The sequence below is a fragment of the Oncorhynchus tshawytscha genome, linkage group LG06, assembly GCF_018296145.1.
Source record: "Oncorhynchus tshawytscha isolate Ot180627B linkage group LG06, Otsh_v2.0, whole genome shotgun sequence".
Lineage (NCBI taxonomy): Eukaryota > Metazoa > Chordata > Actinopteri > Salmoniformes > Salmonidae > Oncorhynchus > Oncorhynchus tshawytscha.
Window position 1 is genome coordinate 4,650,539 of NC_056434.1, and position 26,017 is coordinate 4,676,555.

Here is a 26,017-nt window from a genome sequence, read left to right on the forward strand (position 1 = left end):
GAGAAAAAAAAACAATTCAATAGATTTTAGAATGAGGCTGTAACGTAACAAAATGTGGAAAATAGGAATGGCTCTGAATTCCTACTGAATGTACTGTATTACATCACTGTAGTACATCACAATAATGCTCCCTGGATCCTACAGGTCAACAATACTCCCTGGATCCTACAGGTCAACAATACTCCCTGGGTCCTACAGGTCAACAATACTTCCTGCATCCTACAGGTCAACAATACTCCCTGGATCCTACAGGTCAACAATACTCCCTGGGTCCTACAGGTCAACAATACTCCCTGCATCCTACAGGTCAACAATACTCCCTGGATCCTACAGGCCAACAATACTCCCTGCATCCAAGGTCAAATACTCCCTGGATCCCTGGATCCTACAGGTCAACAATACTCCCTGGATCCTACAGGTCAACAATACTCCCTGCATCCTACAGGTCAACAATACTCCCTGGATCCTACAGGTCAACAATACTCCCTGGATCCTACAGGTCAACCATACTCCCTGCATCCTACAGGTCAACAATACTCCCTGGATCCTACAGGTCAACAATACTCCCTGCATCCTACAGGTCAACAATACTCCCTGCATCCTACAGGACAGAACAATCATCCCTGGACCAGTCAAGTCCAGAGCAGAGACAGCAGTCTTCTCACAGTCGTCTCTTCAATAGCTTGACCCCCCCCCTCCTCCTCTCCTCCCTCCAGTACCTTGGTCTGCAGTTTTTGCACCAGCTGAGCCTGTCTATGTTGTCCCTCCTGATAGGCCTGTAGTTTTTGCCTGTAGGCCCTCCCCTCGCTCTGCAGCCGCAGGCGCTCTACAGACACACTCGCTTGGTCCGAGTCCCCGCTGCGGACTGCAGAGCCAGCATCTGTTCAAGCTGTACATACACACACACACACACACACACACACACACACACACACACACACACACACACACACACACACACAAACGGAGGTTAACCTTTGACCCTTATAACAAGCTCTAAAACATGACTTGGCATAATCATAATGATGACACACCACTGCTATTAAACCTCTTGGTTATATAATGGCCCACTGCTATTAAACCTCTGGGTTATATAATGGCCCATTGCTATTAAACCTCTGGGTTATATAATGGCCCACTGCTATTAAACCTCTGGGTTATATAATGGCCCACTGCTATTAAACCTCTGGGTTATATAAGGGATCAAAAGATTGACTGTTGTCTGACTATTTCTGTTTATACCTGATAGAAACATAACAAAATCCCTGGCCAATAATGGACCAAGCCTTCACCACAGAAGAGATATAGGTAGATTGTGTTAGCGGGTGTCCGTTAACGTGCCCGCTGCGCGTCTGTTGGGCGTCTGTTGTGTGTCCGCTGCGTGCCCGTTGGGCATCTGTTGGGCGTCTGTTGGGCGTCTGTTGTGTGTCCGTTGCGTGTCTGTTGGGCGTCTGTCGGGCGTCTGTTGTGTGCCCGCTGCGTGTCTGTTGGGCGTCTGTTGGGCGTCTGTTGTGTGTCCGTTGCGTGTCTGTTGGGCGTCTGTCGGGCGCCTGGTGTGTGTCCGTTGCGTGTCTGTTGGGCGTCTGTCGGGCGTCTGTTGTGTGCCCGCTGCGTGTCTGTTGGGCGTCTGTTGGGCGTCTGTTGTGTGTCCGTTGCGTGTCTGTTGGGCGTCTGTCGGGCGTCTGTTGTGTGCCCGCTGCGTGTCTGTTGGGCGTCCGTTGGGCATCTGTTGTGTGCCCGCTGCGTGTCCCCATGTTGTGTGTCCGTTGCGTGTCTGTTGTGTGCCCGCTGCGTGTCCGTTGGGCGTATGTTGTGTGTCCGTTGCGTGTCTGTTGTGTGCCCGCTGTGTACCCATTGCGTGTCTGTTGTGTGCCCGCTGCGTGTCCGTTGGGCGTATGTTGTGTGTCCGTTGCGTGTCTGTTGTGTGTCTGTGTACCCATTGCGTGTCTGTTGTGTGTCCGCTGCGTGTCTGTTGTGTGTCCGTTGTGTACCCATTGCGTGTCTGTTGTGTGCCCGCTGCGTGTCCGTTGGGCGTATGTTGTGTGTCCGTTGCGTGTCTGTTGTGTGTCCGTTGTGTGTCTGTTGTGTGCCCGCTGCGTGTCTGTTGTGTGACAGTTTCTACGTGTTATTGAACCAATCTGCAAGCAGGGAAGATTCCTGAAGGGACCGGCCTTTCTCTAGTGTTGGAATTAAATCTCCCCTCCCAAATATATCCGAAATCCAACTGCCCTGTAGCCTCTCAACCTCACACAGCCTCTACCCCTCCCCTAAACTCCCCCCTGACTCCCCCAGCGTACCACCCACTCCTCTCTCTCTCTGGTGCCAGACACCCTGTCCTTACTAACACAAACCACATGGCTCAGTGAGCCCTGGAACAACACAGCTACACACTACAACACACTGCTACAACACAGCTACACACTACAACACACTGCTACAACACAGCTACACACTACAACACACTGGAACAACACAGCTACACACTACAACACACTGCTACAACACAGCTACACACTACAACACGCTGGGACAACACAGCTACACACTACAACACACTGGGACAACACAGCTACACACTACAACACACTTCTACAACACAGCTACACTACAACACACTGGGACAACACAGCTACACACTACAACACACTGCTACAACACAGCTACACACTACAACACACTGGGACAACACAGCTACACACTACAACACACTGGGACAACACAGCTACACACTACAACACACTGGGACAACACAGCTACACACTACACACTACAACACTGGGACAACACAGCTACACACTACAACACACAGCTACACACTACAACACACTGGGACAACACAGCTACACACTACAACACACTTCTACAACACAGCTACACTACAACACACTGGGACAACACACTACACACTACAACACACTACAACACACTGGGACAACACACTGGGACAACACAGCTACACACTACAACACACTGGGACAACACAGCTACACACTACACACACACACACTACAACACAGCTACACACTACAACACCCTGGGACAACACAGCTACACACACAACACACACACACTACAACACACTGGGACAACACAGCTACACACTACAACACACTGCTACAACACAGCTACACACTACAACACACTGCTACAACACAGCTACACACTACAACACACTGGGACAACACAGCTACACACTACAACACACTTCTACAACACAGCTACACACTACAACACACTGGGACAACACAGCTACACACTACAACACACTGGGACAACACAGCTACACACTACAACACACTACAACACAGCTACACACTACAACACACTACAACACAGCTACACACTACAACACACTGGGACAACACAGCTACACACTACAACACACTGCTACAACACAGCTACACACTACAACACACTGGGACAACACAGCTACACACTACAACACACTGGGACAACACAGCTACACACTACAACACACTGGAACAACACAGCTACACACTACAACACACTGGGACAACACAGCTACACACTACAACACACTGGAACACAACACAGCTACACACTACAACACACTGGACAACACAGCTACACACTACAACACACTGGGACAACACAGCTACACACTACAACACACTACAACACACAACACAGCTACACACTACAACACACTGGGACAACACAGCTACACACTACAACAACACAGCTACACACTACAACACACTGGGACAACACAGCTACACACTACAACACACTGCTACAACACAGCTACACACTACAACACACTGACAACACAGCTACACACTACAACACACTGGGACAACACAGCTACACACTACAACACACTGCTACAACACAGCTACACACTACAACACACTGGGACAACACAGCTACACACTACAACACACTACAACACTACAACACAGCACACTACAACACACTGGGACAACACAGCTACACACTACAACACACTGGGACAACACAGCTACACACTACAACACACTGCTACAACACAGCTACACACTACAACACACTGGGACAACACAGCTACACACTACAACACACTGCTACAACACAGCTACGGGACAACACAGCTAACACACTGGGACAACACAGCTACACACTACAACACACTACTACAACACAGCTACACACTACAACACACTGCTACAACACAGCTACACACTACAACACACTGCTACAACACAGCTACACACTACAACACACACAGCTACTACACACTGACAACACACTGGGACAACACAGCTACACACACAACACACTGCTACAACCCTGCTACACACTACAACACACTGGGACAACACAGCTACACACTACAACACACTGCTACAACACAGCACAACACACTACAACACACTGGGACAACACAGCTACACACTACAACACACACAACACAGCTACACTACAACACACTGGGACAACAACACACTACAACACACACTACAACACAGCTACACACTACAACACAACAACACAGCTACACACTACAACACACTGGGACAACACACTACACACTACAACACACTGCTACACACACAGCTACACACTACAACACACTGGGACATTCACACTACAACACACTACACTGGGACAACACACTACACACTACAACACACTGCAACCTGCTACACACTACAACACACTGCTACAACACAGCTACACACTACAACACACACAACACACTACAACCTGCTACACACTACAACACACTGGGACAACACAGCTACACACTACAACACACTACTATTCCCTGATACACACTACAACACACACCACAACACACTGCTATTCCTGATACACACTACAACACACTGCTATTCCCTGATACACACTACAACACACTGCTATTCCCTGATACACACCACAACACACTACTATTCCTGATACACACCACAACACACTACTATTCCCTGATACACACCACAACACACTACTATTCCCTGATACACACTACAAACACACTGACTACACCTGTTACACACCACAACACACTGCTATTCCTGATACACACTACAACACACATTCCTACAACACACTACTATTCCCTGATACACACCACAACACACTACTGTTCCTGATACACACAACCACACTACACACACCACAACACACTACTATTCCTGATACAACACACACTATTCCCTGATACACACTACAACACACACTATTCCCTGATACACACACTACACACTGCTATTTCCTGATACACACCACACACACACACCACAACACACTACTATTCCCTGATACACACCACAACACACACCACAACACACACTGCTATTCCCTGATACACACCACAACACACTACTATTCCCTGATACACACACAACACTATTCCTGATACACACCTACAACACACTACTATTCCCTGATACACACTACAACACACTGCTATTCCTGATACACACCACAACACACTACTATTCCCTGATACACACTACAACACACTGCTATTCCCTGATACACACTACAACACACTACTATTCCTGACTACACACACTAACACACACTACAACACACTGCTATTCCTGATACACACTACAACACACTGCTATTCCCTGATGCAACACACCACAACACACTGCTATTCCCTGATACACAACACTACAACACACTGCTATTCCCTGACACAACACACTGCTGTTCCTGAACACACTACAACACACTGCTATTCCCTGATACACACTACAACACACTACTATTCCTGATACACCTACACACCTGACACACCTACAACACACTGCTATTCCCTGATACACACTACAACACACACCACAACACACTGCTATTCCTGATACACACTACAACACACTGCTATTCCTGATACACACTACAACACACTACTATTCCCTGATACACACTACAACACACTGCTATTCCCTGATACACACTGTTCACAACACACTACTATTCCCTGATACACACCACAACACACTGCTATTCCCTGATACACACTACAACACACACCACAACACACTGCTATTCCTGATACACACCACAACACACTACTATTCCCTGATACACACCACAACACACTACTATTCCCTGATACACACCACAACACACTGCTATTCCCTGATACACACAACACACTACTATTCCCTGATACACACTACAACACACTGCTATTCCCTGATACACACCACAACACACTACTATTCCCTGATACACACCACAACACACTACTATTCCCTGATACACACTACAACACACTGCTATTCCCTGATACACACTACAACACACTGCTATTCCCTGATACACACCACAACACACTACTATTCCCTGATACACACTACAACACACTGTTATTCCCTGATACACACTACAACACACTGTTGCTTGCGTGCCTCGTTTAAAATGGGAGGGGAAAGAGAGAGAGAGAAAGACATTGCTTTGGCAATGTAAACATATGTTTCCATTGCCAATAAAGCCCTTTGAATTGAAATTGAATTGAGAGAGCGAGAGAGAGAGAGAGAGAGAAAGAGAGAGGGAGTACTCTCTCTCTTTCTCTCTCTCGCTCTCTCAATTCAATTTCAATTCAAAGGGCTACTAGGGCTACAATTTCAATTCAAAGAGAGTACTCCCTCTCTCTCTCTCTGTCTCTCTCTCTCGCTCTCTCTACCTCTCTCTCTCTCTCTCTCTCTACCTCTCTGTCTCTCTGTGTCTCTGTCTCTCTCTCTCTGTCTCTCTCTCTCTCTCTGTCTCTCTCTGTCTCTCTCTCTCTCTCTCTCTCTGTCTCTCTCTCTGTCTCTCTCTCTCTCTCTGTCTCTCTGTCTCTCTGTCTCTCTGTCTCTCTCTCTCTCTGTCTCTCTCATTCTCTCTCTCTCTCTCTCTCTCTCTCTCTCTGTCTCTCTCTCTCGGTCTCTCTCTGTCTCTCTCGGTCTCTCTCGGTCTCTCTCTCTGTCTCTCTCTGTCTCTCTCTCGGTCTCTCTCGGTCTCTCTCTGTCTCTCTCGGTCTCTCTCGGTCTCTCTCTCTGTCTCTCTCTGTCTCTCTCTCTGTCTCTCTCTGTCTCTCTCCTGCGCTCCATCTAGCCCCCCCCCCCCCCCCCTGTACCTCATGTCTTCCCAGTGTGTTTAATCTGTTGACCAGGCTCCAGAGTAGAGCAGGACAATAGTCTCACTGTTCAAACTCCTTCACTGGTATTATTAACACATTTTCAAATGGACATTTTACTGGCTTGTGTTCCAAACAGCACCCTATTCCCTATATAGTGCACTACTTTAGACCAGAGCCCTATAGAACCCTATTCCCTACTTAGTGCACTACTTTAGACCAGAGCCCTATAGAACCCTATTCCCTACTTAGTGCACTACTTTAGACCTATATGGATCTGGTCAACAGTAGGGCACTAAACAGGGAATAGGTGTCATTTATGATGAATAATGGCCATTTCAGAGTTGTATTAGAGGCCACAAAAGTACAGAAAGGCAAACAAACTCATTGTGCCCGTAGTCTCTGTGTTTTTAGTGGTTTAGGAGGTTTAGATTTGAGGGGACCCCTGGAGAACACAACGACTTATTTGACTGTTTTCCAGGTTCATGGTTTTACTGTGTGTGTGTGTGTGTGTGTGTGTGTGTACTGTTTTGCTGGCCATTGTTAGGTGACAGCTTTAGAGACTAAGAAGGAGGAGAGACATGGGCAGACGGTCTAGATTACAGATGTTCAGCAACGACTCAGCAGTGGTACATCTCTGACACACACACACACGCGCGCACACACGCGCGCATGCACACACACGCACACAGACACACAGAAAGACACACACACACACACACACACACGCACACACAGACACACACACACACGCACGAACGCACGCACACAGACACACACGCACACACGCGCGCACGCACACACACAAAGACACATGCACGCACGCACACACATGCACACAGACACACACAAAGACACACACGCACGCACACGCACGCACACAGACACACACACACACACGCACGAACGCACACACACAGACACACACACACAGACACACACAAAGACACACGCACACACGCACGCACGCACACAGACACACACACACACACACACACACACACAGCCCAGCTGCTGTGTGTAAAGGGACTACGAGGTTGTTGAGTCATTATGCCCAGCTTGTGAGCATATGTTAGGTTTTAGAGCCTTGTAGTGCTACTTGGTAATAATCTACTTGCTATTACATTAGGCTTTAGAGCATTGCAGTGCTACTTGGTAATAATCTACTTGCTATTACATTAGGCTTTAGAGCATTGCAGTGATATTGGTATTGACCTCATCCCGTCACTAGAGGATGGATGCCTGGTTGTTCTTTAAAAGTAGTTTCCTCACCATCGTAAATAAGCATGCCCCTTTCAAAAAATGTTGAATTAAGAACAGATATATCCCTTGGTTCACTCCAGACCTGACTGCCCTCGACCAGCACAAAAACATCCTGTGGCGTTCTGCATTAGCATCGAATAGTCCCAGCGATATGCACATTTTCAGAGAAGTCAGGAACCAATATACTCAATCAGTCAGGAAAGCAAAGGCTAGCTTTTTCAAACAGAAATTTGCATCCTGTAGCTCTAACTCCCAAAAAATTTGGGACACTGAAAAGTCGATGGAGAATAAGAGCACCTCTTCCCAGCTGCCCACTGCACTGAGGCTAGGAAACCACCGATAAATCCGCGATAATCGAGAATTTCAATAAGCATTTCTCTACAGCTGGCCATGCCTTCCTCCTAGCTACCACAACCCCGGTCAACAGCCCCGCACCCCCCGCAGCTACTTGCCCAAGCCTACCCAGCTTCTCCTTCACCCAAATCCAGATAGCTGATGTTCTGAAAGAGCTGCAAAACCTGGACCCGTACAAATCAGCTGGGCTAGACAATCTGTACCCTCTCTTTTTTAAATTATCCACCGCCATTGTTGCAACCCCTACTACTAGTCTGTTCAACTTCTCTTTTTTATCGTCCGAGATCCCTAAAGATTGGAAAGCTGCCGCGGTCCTCCACCTCTTCAAAGGGGGTGACACTCTAGACCCAGACCTACAGTGGGGAGAACAAGTATTTGATACACTGCCGATTTTGCAGGTTTTCCAACTTACAAAGCATGTAGAGGTCTGTAATTTTTTATCATAGGTACACTTCAACTGTGAGAGACGGAATCTAAAACAAAAATCCAGAAAATCACATTGTATGATTTTTAAGTAATTAATTAGCATTTTATTGCATGACATAAGTATTTGATCACCTACCAACCAACAAGAATTCCAGCTCACAGACCTGTTAGTTTTTCTTTAAGAAGCCCCCTGTTCTCCACTCATTACTTGTATTAACTGCACTTGTTTGAACTCGTTACCTGTATAAAAGACACCTATCTACTTCTCAGATAGAGTTCAGTGTGTCAAATTGGAGGGCCTGTTGTCCGGACCTCTGGCAGTCTCTATGGGGGTGCCACAGGGTTCAATTCTCAGGCCAACTCCTTTCTCTGTATATATCAACGATGTCGCTCTTGCTGCTGGTGATTCACTGATCCACCTCTACGCAGACAACATCATTCTGTATACATCTGGCCCTTCTTTGGACACTGTGTTAACAAACCTCCAAACGAGCTTCAACCCCGTACAACTCTCCTTCTGTGGCCTCCAACTGTTCATAAACGCTAGTAAAACTAAATGCATGCTTTTCAACCGATCACTGCCCGCACCGCCCGCCTGACCAGCATCACTACTCTAGACGGTTCTGACTTAGAACGTGTGGACAACAGCAAATACCTAGGTGCCTGGCTAGACTGTAAACTCTCCTTCCAGACTCATATCAAACATCTCCAATCCAAAATTAAATCTAGAATCAGCTTTTATTTTGCAACAAAGCCTCTTTCACTCACACTGCCAAACATAGCCTCGTAAAACTGACTATCCTGCCGATACTCGAATTCGGCGATGTCATTTACAAAATAGCCTCCAACACTCTACTCAGCAAACTGGATGCAGTCTATCACAGTGCCATCCGCATTGTCACCAAAGCTCCATATACTACCCACCACTGCGACCTGTATGCTCTTGTCAGCTGGCCCTCGCTACATATTCGTCACCAGACCCACTGGCTCCAGGTCATCTATAAGTCTTTGCTAGGTCACCATAACAACACCCGCCCGTAGCACGCGCTCCAGCAGGTATATCTCACTGGTCACCATAACAACACCCACCTGTAGCACGCGCTCCAGCAGGTATATCTCACTGGTCACCAGAGCAACACCCACCCATAGCACACGCTCCAGCAGGTATATCTCGCTGGTCATCCCCAAAGCCAACACCTTTGGCCACCTTTCCTTCCAGTTCTCTGCTGCCAATGACTGGAACGAATTATAAAAATGGCTGAAGTTGGAGACTTATATTTCCCTCCCCAAATTTAAACATCAGCTATCTGAGCAGCTAACCGATCACTGCAGCTGTACACAGCCCATCTGTAAATAGCCCACCCAATCTATCTAGCCCATCTGTAAATAGCCCACCCAATCTACCTAGCCCATCTGTAAATAGCCCACCCAATCTATCTAGCCCATCTGTAAATAGCCCACCCAATCTACCTAGCCCATCTGTAAATAGCCCACCCAATCTACCTAGCCCATCTGTAAATAGCCCACCCAATCTACCTAGCCCATCTGTAAATAGCCCACCCAATCTATCTAGCCCATCTGTAAATAGCCCACCCAATCTACCTAGCCCATCTGTAAATAGCCCACCCATCTATCTAGCCCATCTGTAAATAGCCCACCCAATCTACCTAGCCCATCTGTAAATAGCCCACCCAATCTTCCCTAGCCCATCTGTAAATAGCCCACCCAATCTACCTACCCCATCTGTAAATAGCCCACCCAATCTACCTAGCCCATCTGTAAATAGCCCACCCAATCTATCTAGCCCATCTGTAAATAGCCCACCCAATCTACCTAGCCCATCTGTAAATAGCCCACCCAATCTACCTAGCCCATCTGTAAATAGCCCACCCAATCTACCTATCCCATCTGTAAATAGCCCACCCAATCTACCTAGCCCATCTGTACATAGCCCACCCAATCTACCTAGCCCATCTGTAAATAGCCCACCCAATCTATCTAGCCCATCTGTAAATAGCCCACCCAATCTATCTAGCCCATCTGTAAATAGCCCACCCAATCTACCTAGCCCATCTGTAAATAGCCCACCCAATCTACCTAGCATCCATCTGTAAATAGCCCACCCAATCTACCTAGCCCATCTGTAAATAGCCCACCCAATCTACCTAGCCCATCTGTAAATAGCCCACCCAATCTACCTAGCCCATCTGTAAATAGCCCAACCAATCTATCTATCCCATCTGTAAATAGCCCACCCAATCTACCTATCCCATCTGTAAATAGCCCACCCAATCTACCTAGCCCATCTGTAAATAGCCCACCCAATCTATCTAGCCCATCTGTAAATAGCCCACCCAATCTACCTAGCCCATCTGTAAATAGCCCACCCAATCTACCTAGCCCATCTGTAAATAGCCCACCCAATCTACCTAGCCCATCTGTAAATAGCCCACCCAATCTACCTAGCCCATCTGTAAATAGCCCACCCAATCTACCTAGCCCATCTGTAAATAGCCCACCCAATCTACCTAGCCCATCTGTAAATAGCCCACCCAATCTACCTAGCCCATCTGTAAATAGCCCACCCAATCTACCTAGCCCATCTGTAAATAGCCCACCCAATCTATCTAGCCCATCTGTAAATAGCCCAACCAATCTACCTAGCCCATCTGTAAATAGCCCACCCAATCTACCTAGCCCATCTGTAAATAGCCCACCCAATCTACCTAGCCCATCTGTAAATAGCCCACCCAATCTACATAGCCCATCTGTAAATAGCCCACCCAATCTACCTAACTCATCCCCATATTGTTTTAATGTACTTTTCTGCTCTTTTGCACACCAGTATTTCTACTTGCACATCATCATATGCACATCTATCACCCCAGTGTTTAATTGGTTAAATTGTAATTTCTTTGCTACTATTGGCCTATTTATTGCCTTACCTCCTTACTCCATTTGCACACATGGTATATAGATTTTCTATTGTGTTATTGACTGTACGCTTATTTATTCAATGTGCAACTCTGTGTTGTTGTTTTATCTTGGCCAGGTCGCAGTTGTAAATGAGAACTTTATCTCAACTGGCCAACCTGGTTAAATCTTTGTCGTGCTATTTGGTATTAATCTACTTGGTCAAATATTCAGTTTTAGAGCCTTGTAGTGCTACTTGATAATATTCTACTTGGTAATATTCTACTTGTTAACTTGGTAATATACTACTTGGTAATATTCTACTTGTTAACTTGGTAATATACTACTTGGTAATATTCTACTTGGTAATATTCTACTTGGTAATATTCTACTTGTTAACTTGGTAATATACTACTTGGTAATATTCTACTTGTTAACTTGGTAATATACTACTTGGTAATATTCTACTTGGTAATATTCTACTTGGTAATATTCTACTTGTTAACTTGGTAATATACTACTTGGTAATATTCTACTTGTTAACTTGGTAATATACTACTTGGTAATATTCTACTTGGTAATATTCTACTTGGTAATATTCTACTTGGTAATATTCTACTTGTTAACTTGGTAATATACTACTTGGTAATATTCTACTTGTTAACTTGGTAATATACTACTTGGTAATATTCTACTTGGTAATATTCTACTTGGTAATATTCTACTTGGTAATATTCTACTTGTTAACTTGGTAATATACTACTTGGTAATATTCTACTTGGTAATAATCTACTTGGTAATATTCTACTTGTTAACTTGGTAATATACTACTTGGTAATATTCTACTTGTTAACTTGGTAATATACTACTTGGTAATATTCTACTTGGTAATATTCTACTTGGTAATATTCTACTTGGTAATATTCTACTTGTTAACTTGGTAATATACTACTTGGTAATATTCTACTTGTTAACTTGGTAATATACTACTTGGTAATATTCTACTTGGTAATAACTTGGTAATATTCTACTTGGTAATATTCTACTTGTTAACTTGGTAATATACTACTTGGTAATATTCTACTTGTTAACTTGGTAATAATGGTAATATTCTACTTGGTAATATTCTACTTGGTAATATTCTACTTGGTAATATTCTACTGGTAATATTCTACTTGTTAATATTCTACTTGGTAATATACTACTTGGTAATATTCTACTTGGTAATATACTACTTGGTAATATACTACTTGGTAATATTCTACTTGGTAATATACTACTTGGTAATATTCTACTTGGTAATATTCTACTTGGTAATATTCTACTTGTTAATATTCTACTTGGTAATATACTACTTGGTAATATTCTACTTGGTAATATACTACTTGGTAATATTCTACTTGGTAATATTCTACTTGTTAACTTGGTAATATACTACTTGGTAATAATCTACTTGGTAATATTCTACTTGTTAACTTGGTAATATACTACTTGGTAATATTCTACTTGGTAATATTCTACTTGGTAATATTCTACTTGTTAACTTGGTAATATACTACTTGGTAATATTCTACTTGTTAACTTGGTAATATGCTACTTGTTAATATTCTACTTGGTAATATTCTACTTGGTAATATTCTACTTGGTAATATTCTACTTGTTAACTTGGTAATATACTACTTGGTAATATTCTACTTGTTAACTTGGTAATATGCTACTTGGTAATATTCTACTTGGTAATATTCTACTTGGTAATATTCTACTTGGTAATATTCTACTTGTTAATATTCTACTTGGTAATATACTACTTGGTAATATTCTACTTGGTAATATTCTACTTGGTAATATTCTACTTGGTAATATTCTACTTGGTAATATTCTACTTGGTAATATTCTACTTGGTAATATTCTACTTGGTAATATTCTACTTGGTAATATTCTACTTGTAATATTCTACTTGGTAATATACTACTTGGTAATATTCTACTTGGTAATATTCTACTTGGTAATATTCTACTTGGTAATATTCTACTTGTTAACTTGGTAATATACTACTTGGTAATATTTATCTACTTGTTAACTTGGTAATATACTACTTGGTAATATTCTACTTGGTAATATTCTACTTGGTAATATTCTACTTGGTAATATTCTACTTGTTAACTTGGTAATATACTACTTGGTAATATTCTACTTGGTAATAATCTACTTGGTAATATTCTACTTGTTAACTTGGTAATATACTACTTGGTAATATTCTACTTGTTAACTTGGTAATATACTACTTGGTAATATTCTACTTGGTAATATTCTACTTGGTAATATTCTACTTGGTAATATTCTACTTGTTAACTTGGTAATATACTACTTGGTAATATTCTACTTGTTAACTTGGTAATATACTACTTGGTAATATTCTACTTGGTAATATTCTACTTGGTAATATTCTACTTGGTAATATTCTACTTGTTAACTTGGTAATATACTACTTGGTAATATTCTACTTGTTAACTTGGTAATATGCTACTTGGTAATATTCTACTTGGTAATATTCTACTTGGTAATATTCTACTTGGTAATATTCTACTTGGTAATATTCTACTTGTTAATATTCTACTTGGTAATATACTACTTGGTAATATTCTACTTGGTAATATACTACTTGGTAATATACTACTTGGTAATATTCTACTTGGTAATATTCTACTTGGTAATATTCTACTTGGTAATATTCTACTTGGTAATATTCTACTTGGTAATATTCTACTTGTTAATATTCTACTTGGTAATATACTACTTGGTAATATTCTACTTGGTAATATACTACTTGGTAATATTCTACTTGGTAATATTCTACTTGTTAACTTGGTAATATACTACTTGGTAATAATCTACTTGGTAATATTCTACTTGTTAACTTGGTAATATACTACTTGGTAATATTCTACTTGGTAATATTCTACTTGGTAATATTCTACTTGGTAATATTCTACTTGTTAACTTGTTATACTACTTGGTAATATACTACTTGGTAATATTCTACTTGTTAACTTGGTAATATACTACTTGGTAATATTCTACTTGGTAATATTCTACTTGGTAATATTCTACTTGGTAATATTCTACTTGTTAACTTGGTAATATACTACTTGGTAATATTTCTACTTGTTAACTTGGTAATAATATACTACTTGGTAATATTCTCTAACTTGGTAATATACTACTTGGTAATATTCTACTTGGTAATATTCTACTTGGTAATATTCTACTTGTTAACTTGGTAATATACTACTTGGTAATATTCTACTTGGTAATATTCTACTTGTTAATATTCTACTTGGTAATATACTACTTGGTAATATTCTACTTGGTAATATTCTACTTGTTAACTTGGTAATATACTACTTGGTAATATTCTACTTGGTAATATTCTACTTGGTAATATTCTACTTGGTAATATTCTACTTGTTAACTTGGTAATATACTACTTGGTAATATTCTACTTGCTATTATGTAAGGTTTTAGAGCCTTGCAGTGCTACTTGATAATTTTCTACTTGGTGATACTTGGTACCACTCCAGGTTGTGGTAGTCAAGGTACAGGCACATGTAGAGTTTCAAAATGTTGATAACTTTCCCAGAATCCTCTGGTCTTTCAGAAATCCTGGCTGTAAGATTCCTGGAAATAAGCAGGAAAACTAGGAGCCCTCCAACCAGGACTTATGGAACACCGGGGAATTGTCACCCTTCCTGTCAACTAGGCACCAATCTGATAACTTTAATAATCTCTGCATATATGGCACTGATGATAATAAATCCCCCCCCCCCCAGGGAAAACATCCCTGCACACCTCACCACACACAGTGCAGGCCAATAGCATACCGTTGGCTCACAACATATCTTCGGTCTTGTCTCTCATTATCAAACCTGTATGTTTGTTTATCTATTGAGTCAGCAAATAGTAAATGGTGAATTGTAGATCGTAACCACCACAACCTTCTGTGTATGAACCCATTAACCATCCATGAGTGCGTGGGGATGTCAGTGGACGGATCGTCTAATCTTCGACAGTTAACACATTACACAGTTATTAGCACACTGGTTTTACAGCTGGAAAAGCCACGCAAATTACCGCTACGCAAATCATGTGTAATATAATTTAGGGTCAGTAATCTTTAGCATAGCAGTACAATATCTCTAGCTAGGTTTTAACTGCAGACGCATATGTGGACACCGGTCAAACCATTTCCCTCACAGCCAATCACTAGGGAGTTACAGGAGACCACACCCTCTATCTTGGATGTCTCTAAACTCAAAAACCCTGTGACCTCCACAACCCCTCCAGGTCCCTCTGAGGACCAGTCTAAATCCCCTCCAGGTCCCCCATTAGCCCAGTCTAAATCCCCTCCAAGCCCCCCTGTAGCCCAGTCTGAATCCCCTCCAGGTCCCCCTGTAACCCAGTCTAAATCCCCTCCAGGTCCCCTGTAACACAGTCTAAATGCCCTCCAGGTCCCCATTAGCCCAGTCTAAATCCCCTCCAGGTCCCTCGTTAGCCCAGTCTAAATCCCCATGAGCCCTGTCTAAATCCCCTCCAGGTCCCCCTGTAATCCACTCTAAACCCCTCCAGGTCCCCCGTTAGCCCAGTCTAAACCCCTCCATGTCCCTCATTAGCCCAGTCTAAATCCCCTCCAGGTCCCCTGTAACCCAGTCTAAATCCCCTCCAGGTCCCCTCTAACACAGTCTAAATCCCCTCCAGGCCCCCATTAGCCCAGTCTAAATCCCCTCCAGGTCCCTCATTAGCCCAGTCTAAATCCCCTCCAGGTCCCCCTGTAGCCCACTCTAAACCCCTGCAGGTCCCTTGTTAGCCCAGTCTAAATCCCCTCCATGTCCCCATTATCCCAGTCTAAATCCCCTCCAGGTCCCCATTAGCCCAGTCTAAATCCCCTCCAGGTCCCAATTAGCTCAGTCTAAATCCCCTCCAGGTCCAAATCAAATCAAATTTATTTATATAGCCCTTCGTACATCAGCTGATATCTCAAAGTGCTGCACAGAAACCCAGCCTAAAACCCCAAACAGCGACCAGGTCCCCATTAGCCCAGTCTAAATCCCCTCCAGGTCCCTCTTTAGCCCAGTCTAAATCCCCTCCAGGTCCCTCGTTAGCCCAGTCTAAATCCCCTCTAGGTCCCTCGTTAGCCCAGTCTATATCCCCTCCAGGTCCCTCGTTAGCCCAGTCTAAATTCCCCTCCAGGTCCCTCTTTAGCCCAGTCTAAATCCCCTCCAGGTCCCTCGTAAACCCAGTCTAAATCCCATCCAGGTCCCTCGTTAGCCCAGTTTAAATCCCCTCCAGGTCCCTTGTTAGCCCAGTCTAAATCCCCTCCAGGTCCCTCGTAAGCCCAGTCTAAAACCCATCCAGGTCCCTCGTTAGTCCAGTCTAAATCCCCTCCAGGTCCCCCGTTAGCCCAGTCTAAATCCCCTCCAGGTCCCTCGTTAGCCCAGTCTAAATCCCATCCAGGTCCCTCGTTAGCCCAGTCTAAATCCCATCCAGGTCCCTACTCTGGCTGCTCTGCTCTGGGTCTGAGTGAAAGGATGTTGACTGCTGTTTCTCTGATTCATAAGCACAGTAACAGCATGTGGGCTTCCTGCCAGACCAGTCTACTTCTATCCTTCCCACCTTCCTCCCCCTTTTCTCTATTCAGGTCACCCCCTCATAACCTCCACCCACTCTGCTCTAGATCAAAACCCATCCAGGTCCTAACCTCCACCCACTCTGCTCTACATCATTAAACCCCATCACCCTCATAACCTCCACCCACTCTGCTCTACATCATTAAACCCCATCCCCTCATAACCTCCACCCACTCTACATCATTAAATAACCTCCACCCACTCTGGTCCATCATTAAACCCCACCCCCTCATAAAACATCATTCCCCCCCACCTCCACCCACTCTGCTCCATCATTAAACCCCATCCCCCTCATAACCTCCACCCATTCTGCTCCATCATTAAACCCCATCCCCCTCATAACCTCCACCCACTCTGCTCTACATCATTAAACCCCACCCCCTCATAACCTCCACCCACTCTGCTCTACATCATTCCCCACCCCTCCTCAGTAACCTCCACCCACTCTGCTCTAGATCATTAAACCCCATCACCCTCATAACCTCCACCCACTCTGCTCTAGATCATTAAACCCCATCCCCCTCATAACCTCCACCCACTCTGCTCTACATCATTAAACCCCATCACCCTCATAACCTCCACCCACTCTGCTCTACATCATTAAACCCCATCCCCCTCATAACCTCCACCCACTCTGCTCTACATCATTAAACCCCACCCCCTCATAACCTCCACCCACTCTGCTCTAGATCATTAAACCCCATCACCCTCATAACCTCCACCCACTCTGCTCTACATCATTAAACCCCATCCCCTCATAACCTCCACCCACTCTGCTCTACATCATTAAACCCCACCCCCTCATAACCTCCACCCACTCTGCTCTACATCATTAAACCCCACCCCCTCATAACCTCCACCCACTCTGCTCTAGATCATTAAACCCCATCACCCTCACAACCTCCACCCACTCTGCTCTACATCATTAAACCCCACCCCCTCACCTCCACCCACTCTGCTCTACATCATTAAACCCCATCACCCTCATAACCTCCACCCACTCTGCTCTACATCATTAAACCCCATCCCCTCATAACCTCCACCCACTCTGCTCTAGATCATTAAACCCCATCACCCTCACAACCTCCACCCACTCTGCTCTACATCATTAAACCCCATCCCCCTCATAACCTCCACCCACTCTGCTCTACATCATTAAACCCCCACCCCCTCATAACCTCCACCCACTCTGCTCTACATCATTAAACCCCACCCCCTCATAACCTCCACCCCTCTGCTCTAGATCATTAAACCCCATCACCCTCACAACCTCCACCCACTCTGCTCTACATCATTAAACCCCATCCCCTCATAACCTCCACCACACCTACATCATACCACCTCCACCCACTCTAACCTCCTCTACATCATTAAACCCCATCCCCCTCATAACCTCCACTCTGCCCACTCTGCTCATAACCTCCATCATTAAACCCCATCCCCTCATAACCTCCACCCACTCTGCTCTACATCATTAAACCCCATCACCCTCACAACCTCCACCCACTCTGCTCTACATCATTAAACCCCACCCCCTCATAACCTCCACCCACTCTGCTCTACATCATTAAACCCCACCCCCTCATAACCTCCACCCATTCTGCTCTACATCATTAAACCCCATCACCCTCATAACCTCCACCCACTCTGCTCTACATCATTAAACCCCCACCCCCTCATAACCTCCACCCATTCTGCTCTACATCATTAAACCACACCCTCATAACCTCCACCCACTCTGCTCTACATCATTAAACCCCACCCCCTCATAACCTCCACCCAGTTCTGCTCTACATCATTAAAGCCCCCACCCCCTCATAACCTCCACCCTCTCTGCTCTACATCATTAAACCCCACCCCCTCATAACCTCCACCCATTCTGCTCTACATCATTAACCCCACCCCACCTCACAGCCCTCCATCATTAAACCCCACCCCCCACCCCTCTGCTCTCTGCTCTACATCACCCCTCATACACCTCCACCCACTCTGCTCTACATCATTAAACCCCATCACCCTCATAACCTCCACCCACTCTGCTCTACATCATTAAACCCCATCACCCTCATAACCTCCACCCACTCTGCTCTACATCATTAAACCCCATCACCCTCGGTCAATGAGTTCCTCACAACGCACCCATTCATTGATGACTGTAAAAGCCCTGGGGTACCCCTCCCCCAATCCACTCTAATGGAGGTGTCTTAAAGGGCTTTCCGGTGGCCACACTGGGGATGTCCCAATGGCACCCTGTTCCCTTTATACTAGACCATAGGGCTCTGGTCATAAGCAGTGCACTTCCTGGGATACATACCGTAGCTGTGTTCACGACCAGCCTCAGTGTACGCTCATGACCAGCCTCAGTGTACGCTCATGACCAGCCTCAGTGTACGCTCGCGACCAGCCTCAGTGTACGCTCATGACCAGCCTCAGTGTACGCTCATGACCAGCCTCAGTGTACGCTCATGACCAGCCTCAGTGTACGCTCATGACCAGCCTCGGTGTACGCTCATGACCAGCCTCAGTGTACGCTCGCGACCAGCCCCAGTGTACGCTCATGACCAGCCTCAGTGTACGCTCATGACCAGCCTCAGTGTACGCTCATGACCAGCCTCAGTGTACGCTCATGACCAGCCTCAGTGTACGCTCATGACCAGCCTCAGTGTACGCTCATGACCAGCCTCAGTGTACGCTCATGACCAGCCTCAGTGTACGCTCATGACCAGCCTCAGTGTACGCTCATGACCAGCCTCAGTGTACGCGCGACCAGCCTCAGTGTACGCCGCGACCAGCCCAGTGTACGCTCGTGACCAGCCCCAGTGTACGCTGTGACCAGCCTCTGACGCCATGACCAGCCCCAGTGTACGCTCATGACCAGCCTCAGTGTACGCTCATGACCAGCCTCAGTGTACGCTGACCAGCCTCAGTGTACGCTCATGACCAGCCCCAGTGTACGCTCATGACCAGCCCCAGTGTACGCTCATGACCAGCCTCAGTGTACGCTCATGACCAGCCTCAGTGTACGCTTGACCAGCCTCAGTGTACGCTCATGACCAGCCTCAGTGTACGCTCATGACCAGCCTCAGTGTACGCTCATGACCAGCCTCAGTGTACGCTCATGACCAGCCTCCTACGCTCATGACCAGCCTCAGTGTACGCTCATGACCAGCCCAGTGTACGCTCGCGACCAGCCCAGTGTACGCCATGACCAGCCTCAGTGTACGCTCATGACCAGCCTCCGCTCATGACCAGCCTCAGTGTACGCTCATGACCAGCCCAGTGTATCATGACCAGTCAGTGTACGCTCATGACCAGCCTCAGTGTACGCTCTGACCAGCCTCAGTGTACGCTCGCGACCAGCCCTACGCTCATGACCAGCCTCAGTGTACGCTCATGACCAGCCTCAGTGTACGCTACCAGCCCAGTGTACGCTCATGACCAGCCTCAGTGTACGCCATGACCAGCCTCAGTGTACGCTCATGACCAGCCTCAGTGTACGCTCATGACCAGCCTCAGTGTACGCTCATGACCAGCCTCAGTGTACGCTCATGACCAGCCTCAGTGTACGCTCATGACCAGCCTCCTACGCTCATGACCAGCCTCGGTTTACGCTCATGACCAGCCTCTACGCTCATGACCAGCCTCAGTGTACGCTCATGACCAGCCTCAGTGTACGCTCTGACCAGCCTCAGTGTGCGCTCGCGACCAGCCTCAGTGTACGCTCGCGACCAGCCTCTCTCCATTCTGTGGCTGACCCCGTGGTCCCCTAAAACAGGGCTGAAGCCAACCTCTCAGCCCTGTTACACCCCTCTACAGTCCTGTTACAGCCCTGTTACACCCCTCCACAGCCCTGTTACACCCCTCTACAGTCCTGTTACAGCCCTCTACAGCCCTGTTACACCCCTCTACAGTCCTGTTACAGCCCTCTACAGCCCTGTTACACCCCTCTACAGTCCTGTTACAGCCCTCTACAGTCCTGTTACAGCCCTGTTACACCCCTCTACAGTCCTGTTACAGCCCTGTTACACCCCCTCCACAGCCCTGTTACACCCTCCACAGCCCTGTTACACCCCTGTTACACCCCTCTACAGCCCTGTTACACCCATCTACAGCCCTGTTACACCCCTCTACAGCCCTGTTATACCCCACTACAGCCCTGTTACACCCCTCTACAGCCCTGTTATACCCCTCTACATCCCTGTTACAGCCCTCTACAGCCCTGTTACATCCCTCTACAGCCCTGTTACACCCCTCCACAGCCCTGTTACATCCCTCTACAGCCCTGTTATACCCCTCTACATCCCTGTTACAGCCCTCTACAGCCCTGTTACAGCCCTCTACAGCCCTGTTACACCCCTCCACAGCCCTGTTACATCCATCTACAGCCCTGTTATACACCCCTCCACAGCCCTGTTACAGCCCTCTACAGTCCCTGTTACAGCCCTCTACAGCCCTGTTACAGCCCTCTACAGCCCTGTTACACCCCTCCACAGCCCTGTTACATCCCTCTACAGCCCTGTTACAGCCCTCTACAGCCCTGTTACAGCCTTCTACAGCCCTGTACAGCCCTCTACATTCCTGTTACAGCCCTCTACATCCCTGTTACAGCCCTCTACAGCCCTGTTACAGCCCTCTACATCCCTGTTACACCAGAGCCCTGTTAACACCCCTCCCTCTGAGTCCAACCCTTCCACTCCCTTTAAGCCCTCTACAGCCCTGTTACAGCCCTCTACAGCCCTGTTACAGCCCTGTAACACCCTCTCCTCTGTGACAGCCTCCACTCCTGTTACAGGTTGCCTACTCTACAGCCCTGTTACACCCCTTACAGCCCTGTTACACCCCTCTACAGCCCTGTTAAACCCCTCCATAGCCCTGTTACACCACTCTACAGCCCTCTACAGCCCTCCATAGCCCTGTTACACCCCTCCACAGCCCTGTTACACCCCTCCATAGCCCTGTTACACCCCTCCATAGCCCTGTTACACCCCTCCATAGCCCTTTTACACCCCTCTACAGCCATGTAACACCCCTCTACAGCCCTCCATAGCCCTGGGTTACAGCCCTCTACAGCCCTGTAACAGTGGTACTACAGCCCTCTACAGCCCTGTTACAGCCCTCTACAGCCCTGTAAACCCCTGTAACACCCCTCTACAGCCCTGTTACAGCCCTCTACAGCCCTGTAACAGCCCTCTACAGCCCTGTTAACAGCCCTGTAACACCCCTCTACAGCCCTCTACAGCCCTGTAACACCCCTCTACAGCCCTCTACAGCCCTGTAACACCCCTCTACAGCCCTGTAACACTCTACAGCCGTCGTGCAATATTTCTCAACATGCAATTTATTTAAAAAAACAGACTTCCCAATCCAGGGCACGCTTTTATATTTCAACATGGTTTTTACAGTTGTATAATAGTTTTCTTTCCTTCTAGTATCTGTGCCATTGGTCCTGGTTGTGTTTCAGATGTGAAAGGCTTTGATTTCGTCCAAAATGGTACCCTATTCCCTTTATAGTGCACTACTTTTGACCAGTGCCTATATAGGGAATAGGGTCCATTGGGAATAGGGCCCATTGGGAATAGGGAATAAGGCCTACTGGGAATAGAGCCCATAGGGAATAGGGTTTAAAGGGAATAGAGCCCATTGGGAATAGGGCCCATTGGGAATAGGGCCCATTGGGAATAGGGCCCATTGGGAATAGAGCCCATAGGGAATAGGGTTTAAAGGGAATAGAGCCCATTGGGAATAAGGCCCATTGGGTATATATCCCATTGGGAATAGAGCCCATAGGGAATAGGGCCCATTGGGTATAGATCCCATTGGGAATAGAGCCCATAGGGAATAGGGCCCATTGGGTATAGATCCCATTGGAAATAGAGGCCATGGGGAATAGAGCCCATTGGGAATAGAGCCCATAGGGAATAGGGCCCATTGGGAATAGGGCCCATAGGGAATAGGGTCCATAGGGAATAAGGCCCATTGGGTATAGATCCCATTGGGAATAGGGCCAATTGGGAATAGGGCCCATTGGGAATAGGGCCAATTGGGAATAGGGCCCATTGGGCTGTGGTCAAAAGTAATACGCTATATAGAGAATAGAATGCAATTTGGAAAGCAGCATTTTACGTTCTCTGCCCTTTAATAACATGTGTTTTACATTAGGGCATTTTATATGAATGATATTTATGATTTGTGCCACTCCTTGCATTGTCTGACTTCAAACATATTTCAAACTACATGAATGAGCTACAATGCTTTGATTCTGATGCTGTTAAGCAACAAGAGAGCCGTTGAAGAGGCCACTCTGACAGCTTTTTGCGGTCGAGCCAAACTTTGCTGCCACAGTATTTATGTGGCAGAGCTAAAAAAAAAAAACATTCATAATTTATGAACAACATAAACAACAACATAATTTATTGTTCTGGTATTCGGGTCCTTTAATGAAACAATCTGACAATATGTTCTCCAGAAGAGAATGATCCACATGATCAAAACTAACGGAATATAATCTGATTATGACATTTAGGCAATTTAACAAAGAAACTTTATCTAAACGGCTTGGATGTTATTGCAGAGATAATGCATCTCTAACACTCATCCTGTACTGTTATCTCAGTTCAAAGATACTCCTAACTCTGACCTCTGACCCCGGATACAAAACATCAGGAGTCCAAGGTCATACTGTCAGTTTACAGTAAAATAGACCAATGGAGACAGACATCAGGCCATGTACTGCCCAGTCTGTCCATTGAGCATGGAAAGGGTTACGGCTGCAGTGATTTGGTCATGGGTTGGGTTGGCCTGCATCCAGACGCTTAATAATGAGTTTCAGCTATACTGTACTGTTCACTGCTCATGGAAAGGGTTACAGTGGTACTGCCTCCCTGGGTTGGGTTAAAGTGGTACTGTCTCCCTGGGTTGGGTTAAAGTAGTACTGTCTCCCTGGGTTGGGTTAAAGTAGTACTGCCTCCCTGGGTTGGGTTAAAGTAGTACTGTCTCCCTGGGTTGGGTTAAAGTAGTACTGTCTCCCTGGGTTGGGTTAAAAAGTAGTACTGTCTCCCTGGGTTGGGTTGGGTTAAAGTGGTACTGTCTCCCTGGGATGGGTTAAAGTGGTACTGTCTCCCTGGGTTGGGTTGGGTTAAAGTGGCACTGTCTCCCTGGGATGGGTTTGGCTTAAAGTGGTACTGTCTCCCTGGGTTGGGTTGGGTTTAAGTGGTACTGTCTCCCTGGGTTGGGTTGGGTTAAAGTGGTACTGTCTCCCTGGGTTGGGTTGGGTTTAAGTGGTACTGTCTCCCTGGGTTGGGTTGGGTTAAAGTGGTACTGTCTCCCTGGGTTGGGTTGGGTTAAAGTGGTACTGTGTCCCTGGGTTGGGTTAAAGTGGTACTGTCTCCCTGGGTTGGGTTAATGTGGTACTGTCTCCCTGGGTTTGGTTAAAGTGGTACTGTCTCCTGGGTTCGGTTAAAGTGGTACTGTCTCCCTGGGTTGGGTTGGGTTAAAGTGGCACTGTCTCCCTGGGTTGGGTTAAAGTGGTACTGTCTCCCTGGGTTGGGTTAAAGTGGTACTGTCTCTCTGGGTTGGGTTGGGTTAAAGTGGTACTCTCTCCCTGGGTTGGGTTGGGTTAAAGTGGAACTGTGTCCCTGGGTTGGGTTAAAGTGGTACTGTCTCCTGGGTTGGGTTAAAGTGGTACTGCCTCCCTGGGTTGGGTTGGGTTAAAGTGGTACTGCCTCCCTGGGTTGGGTTGGGTTAAAGTGGTACTGTCTCCCTTGGTTGGGTTGGGTTAAAGTGGTACTGTCTCCTGGGTTGGGTTGAAGTGGTACTGTCTCCCTGGGTTGGGTTGGGTTAAAGTGGTACTGTCTCCCTGGGTTGGGTTAAAGTGGTAATGTCTCCCTGGGTTGGGTTAAAGTGGTAGTGTCTCCCTGGGTTGGGTTGGGTTAAAATGGTACTGGCTCCCTGGGTTGGGTTGGGTTAAAGTGGAACTGTGTCCCTGGGTTGGGTTAAAGTGGTACTGTCTCCCTGGGTTGGGTTAAAGTGGTACTGTCTCCCTGGGTTGGGTTAAAGTGGTAGTGTCTCCCTGGGTTGGGTTAAAGTGGTAGTGTCTCCCTGGGTTGGGTTGAAGTGGTACTGTCTCCCTTGGTTGGGTTGGGTTAAAGTGGTAGTGTCTCCCTGGGTTGGGTTGGGTTAAAATGGTACTGGCTCCCTGGGTTGGGTTGGGTTAAAGTGGTACTGTCTCCCTGGGTTGGGTTAAAGTGGTACTGCCTCGTTGGGTTGGGTTAAAGTGGGTACTGTCTCCTTGGGTTGGGTTGGG

The 26,017-nt window shown here is 46.2% G+C and overlaps 1 protein-coding gene across 1 annotated transcript in view; it reads right to left on the reverse strand.

Moving 5' to 3' along the window:
- Positions 1–26,017, reverse strand: part of crocc2 (ciliary rootlet coiled-coil, rootletin family member 2) — a 214,643-nt gene that overhangs the window by 130,923 nt on the left and 57,703 nt on the right. The window contains exon 3 of the mRNA XM_042322865.1: positions 720–889. The gene's annotated coding sequence lies outside the window, so the exon portion shown is untranslated. The remainder of the gene's footprint in view (positions 1–719; positions 890–26,017) is intronic.